Below are 5,394 nucleotides of genomic sequence, written 5' to 3' on the forward strand. Positions count from 1 at the left end.
CCTCTCCGGCACTCACACCACAGTCAGCTGCCCTCCCTGAGCATGTGCCTTTTAAAGGCTGTATAGAAGCAGCAAATGCTGCTACAACGGTCAGGCCTGCCCCAGGAAATTAACACATCCTCCTTCCTGCCACAGCTGCTGTCTCTATTGCAGCCCCAAGGGGAGGAAGCTAAGAAAGGAGCGCAAGAGAGAGCTGATCTGCTGTTAAGACACCCATGCTGGAAGAAATAAGGCAGAGCAAGGTTTGAGACCGGCACGTGATGATGAGGCAGAGAGGTTTTAATGGAGGATGAGCCTATTTGGTAGGAACCAATGAAATGCCTAGCAGGCATCCGAGTTCAGATGGCCAGTATGGGAGAGTGCAAGAGAGAAGCTGTCTCCCACTTCCCCCACCTCCCCTTCAGAACACACAAATCACCCATGGCCCCAGATTTTCTGCTTACTGTGTCATTTAACCCCTTCACTGCTGGATTACCTGCCACATGTTCCTACCCACATTTGCAAGCTTGTTCTGAGTTTTTCCCCCCACTGTGGCCAGAGTTCAGCCGTATCAAAATGGTGCCCCAGTAATAGCTCCTAGTATCACTACTGCCAGGCAACCCCCTAGCGCAGCTAGGCAAAGCTGCTCTAAGGCACGCTTGTACTGGTGCAGCTTACTCTGCTCTCAAGGGCACTGGGCCAAAAATGGGTTTTCCAGTTTGCTGGCAGTTCTGAAAAATTGGGGGGGGAAAGTAGTTTCAGGTTGACCCGAAAACAAACATTTTTGGAATTAAGAAACATTTGTTTTAAGGTCAAATGAAACATTTTATTCACCACAAAATGAAATGTTTCCTTTAGATTTTAAGTGTTTTTTATGTTTTCACCTTTTTTAAAAAAAAAAAAAATAGAATTAAAGGAAAATTCAAAAACGTCCAGTCATTTTGACCCCCAAAAATCAAATCATTTCAACTTTGGGAGATTTGTTTGTTTGTTTGTTTTTCAACGTGAACAATTCAGTGAAACTGATGTGAATTCACAAAACATTTTGGTGCTGCTGAATCTGCCTGTTTTTACAATGCTCGGGGCTTGTCTGCACGTACAGTGCAACAGCGGCGCAGCGGCCTCGGTAGTGCTTTAGGCCACGTCTACACTGCCACTTATGTCAGCAAAACTTACTTCGGTCACAGTTCTTCTCCCGCTGACATAGCTACCGCCGCTCATTGGGGTGGTTTAATTATGCTGACAGGAAAGCTCTCTCCTGCCGGCATAGGGCGGCTACACAGGTCTCTAGTGTGGACATAGTCTTAGTGAAACTCTCCTATCGGCATAGGAATGTCTTCTCCTGTTCATGTAGTTAATCTACCTCCCCAAGAGGCAACTATATTGGTGGGAGAAGCTCCCCCATCAACATAGCGCTGTCTACACGGGGGGTTAAGTCAGTGTAAGTACGTTGCTCAGGGGGGTGGATTTTTCACACCCTTGAGTGACGTCTTTATTCCGATATAGATCTGTAGTGTAGACCTGGCCTGAGCTCTAGTCTCAGGAAGGGTTCACCTACACCACCGCAGACTGTGGCTGCTAGCTGCTTTGCTTGGCTACAGGAGGGGTTTGCTCTGGTGTAGCTCCACCATTGGCTGGCAACTTATGGCTGAAGTCCTCACTACGACAAGGCCTTAGATCTGGGTGGGCTTCCTGATACTCTTATAAATGAATGGCTGTTCTCTTAAAGCTGCAGATGGACCATATAGGTTACTAGGTCAACTGTGTAGGAGACAGAGCTGCTATTTGCAGATGGCTGTTTGGTGGCATGTATGAAATGAGTTTGCTGGGCCTCAGTGGCAAGTGCCCACATCACAAAAACAGACACGTTTGCAGCTAGCACCCTGGGAGAGGTTAAGTGCTGCAGGGGCCATGGGAACTAACCTACCCTAGGGGATATGGCTGCACCACAATTGCTAATGCTGTTGGGTCACACATCAACTAAAAACTATACATTGTAGTAGAGCAATGCTTCCAGCTCAGGTTGGAGGTGCATTGGAGGGACAGTTCACACACACGGTTATTACCTTTGCTGTTACCTAAGTTCTGCAAAAAGGAAAGATTTCAATTTCTAGGGCTATCAATCTGGCACTTTTCACCTGAAGTAAATTCACACACGTGCACACCCACAGAGAGAGAGAAACTGCTGCCAGAAGTGAAGGAGTTAATAATCTTCTGATGTAACAGAAACAAAGCAGAAGCGGAGGGGGGAAATACCCATTATCAAGGGGCTACCATCTTCTCCCATTTCATTAAAAATAAGCATCTTCCCTTTGATTCCACTCTCATTGCCAATAAAATCCACTACTCTCAGGTGACAGAGAATGTCATCCTAAAATAATGTGCTTTGCATTGTTTTTAAGGTAAAATGCTAAGTGAGTACTGGGGACATCAAAGATCAAGGGTGTGTGATACTATGCCCATAAACTCAATGGGAGTAGAATAACACCTTATGAGACAAAGTAGGAGACATTCCCCCCCAGAGGGTGTAAAGGTCTAACTGGGGTGGGGGGCAAGGACAGAATGATGATTTTTTTTCCTCCAGAGTTTCAGCTTTCATTAGAAAAAAAAATCTGTGTCAGTCATGATTACCAAGAAAACCTTCCATAAGTGACCCAAGTATAACTGATACAGCAACCTCTTCTTGAGTTTGAAGAGTGGCTGACACAATAGCTCTCAGCCCCCTTCATTTCAAAGGGGGATAGCTCAGATACAATGATATTTTAAAATGTCAACACTGTTAACTATTTTGCTGCTTATCACGTAAGAAGCGAAAGGCAGTATCATATTGCTTGAACCTTTCTTATTCCCATGAGATCAAATCCTGAAGTTCTTAGCTAAAAATCTACAGCAATTAGAGCCGATCAGGAAATGATTATTTTTTCCCATGAAAATTTTTGACAAACATAATTTTTGTCTAAATTTTTATTCAGAACAATTCTGGTTTTTATCACAAAACTGTAAACCAAACATTTTCAGGTTTTCAGCAATCAAAAAACCAAAATGTTTCATTTTCAAATCAAAATTTTCTGGTTCTCCCCCCCTCCCAATGAAAACCCCAATATTGTTGATAAAAACATCTATTTTTTCACAAAAAATTCTCTTTTGTCAAAAAGCCACTTTCTGTCAAAAAATGTTTTGGAGAGAAAAATTTCAGCCCGTGCTAATCGCAAGGTGTAAGGGTGTAAACATGTAACAAACTGGAAAATGGTGATTCTACTCCTGTGCCCTCTCCCCCATTGACTCTCTGGTCTATTTAGATTGTAAGCGCTTTGAGGCAGGGGCTGACACTCCGTGTGTACAGCACAAGGGGACCCTGCTCTAGAGTAGAGGCCTGTAGGTGCAATCATAATTCTGGCCTTAAATGCTATAAGTATGACTAATCCAAAAGGGATAAACACAAAGGCACTGCCACTGCATCCAACTTTAGGAAATTAATCCAGTCTAAAGCCTTTACATTCCATATTTTTAATTGTGATTTTTTCCCCTTCTATCTGAAAACATACATTTATGCTCTTCTGATTTTTTCCCTTTGACTCCAGTTCTCCTGCTGTAACCACTAGGCCATGCCAAATCCCTTGTAAAGGCGTGCTCCTTTTGCACACGCACACACACCATTTTCGTGCTCACCTTGTAGGTGCAAATGAGGCACAGATGCCTGAAACTGTGACTCCAGATGAGCAAAGGCTGGGGAGGCAGGATGAGCCTCTCCCAAAGCTGAGGAAGGAAATGAGCACAATATAGGATTGGGGTAAAAGAGCAGAAAGCCAGAGGGTTCCTAAAACCATGGGCAAGGGGGGAGTTTTGGCTCTTTAGGAACTAACGGGAACTCAGGACTCTGAGAAAATAGTCTCCTGCCAGCGAGTGGGATAAAGGAAGCAGGAAAGTTGTGCATAAGGGAGAATTAATGGGACTAAAAGAACCCTGCCCCATGACTCAGGGCATGTCTACACTACAAAAATCAGTTAACTTAAGGTAAGTTGACGTACACCCACTGCAGCAATTACAGTGGTGGTTCACGTCCACACAGTGCGGTGTGTGTCCTCAGCAGAGCGCATCCACTGACTTAACTGTGTGGGGCACTGACAGCTGGAGCCCCACTGCCAGGGGCTGACAGCCCCAGGGCTGGGGGCTCCAGCTGTGGCGGGGGCTCTCCCAAGCAGCGGGGTTCTAGCTGTGAGCCCTGCGTAGGGCTGGCAGCCAACAGGCGATGTAAGCAATGCAGTGTGTAGAGGAACACTGCAGCGCCCTAACATCGACCTTAACGCTACGCCTCTCATGGAGGTGAAGTTATTAGGTCGGTGTAGTGGGCAACTTACATCGGCAGGCGCATCATTATAGTGTAGACGCTTGCAGAGTTAGGGTGATGTAAGCTGCCTTGTGTTGACCTAACTCTGTAGTGTAGACCAGGCCTCTGGGTCTGTGTCAGCTGCCCCCAGAAATCCAATCAAGAGAGCTCTCTTCCTCCTTCCCAATGAAGAGGAGGAGAGGCATTGCCAGTCTGACCCCAGGGCAGGTTTCCCAAGGGCCTTAATACTAAGGCTATGGCTACACTACGCAGCTTTTAGCGACACGGCTGTGCCGCTACAGCCGTGCCGTTAAAAGCCGCACAGTGTAGCTGCTGTTTGTCGGCAGGAGAGAGATCTCCTGCAGACAAAAAACTTCCACCCCTCACGACTGGCAGCAGCTTTGTCGGCAGGAGGGCTGTTCACACCGGCGCTTTTCGTCCATAAAACTTTTGTCGTTCAGGGTCTGTGTGTGTGTGTTTTTTTTAACACCCCTGAACGACAAAAGCTTTGCGATGAAGTGCCAGTGTAGACAAACCCTTAGTCTTGGTCTACTCTTGAAAATGATATCAGTACAGGAGCGTGAAAAGCTACACCCCTGACCTGTGTAGTGATGCCAGCATAACCCCGAGTAGACACAGCTAGGTCAACAGAAGCATGCATCATCATTCGGGACGATCATGTTCTTATCCTGATGGAAACCCCTTCTGTCAGCGTAGGCCGCGTCTACACTACAGGGTTGTGCTGGCAGACCTATGCCAGGATAGTCTCCATAATGTGGGCACACCCTGGGGTTCAGGGCCACAGGCTTCCAGCTCAGAGAGAGCTGAGGCACACTCAAGGCCGATGCTCCTACCATTTAAGGTCATGGCCTCGGAGAGCCGTAGGACCTGACTGACAGGCCTTGTCTGCCGTCCATCCCGGGCTGGAGGCATTATAAAGCTACAGCCCACGTACTGTACAGCACAGCCCTGCTTGCAGAGTCACCCAATACAGCTGTGATGTTACTGTCCAGACTCATTGTCTAGCAATATTACAACTCTCCCTCTGGTCTACATTATGTCAGGCCACAGAAAAACTGCAGGGCTGG

Source organism: Emys orbicularis, chromosome 12 (genome assembly GCF_028017835.1).
Source record: "Emys orbicularis isolate rEmyOrb1 chromosome 12, rEmyOrb1.hap1, whole genome shotgun sequence".
NCBI lineage: Eukaryota > Metazoa > Chordata > Testudines > Emydidae > Emys > Emys orbicularis.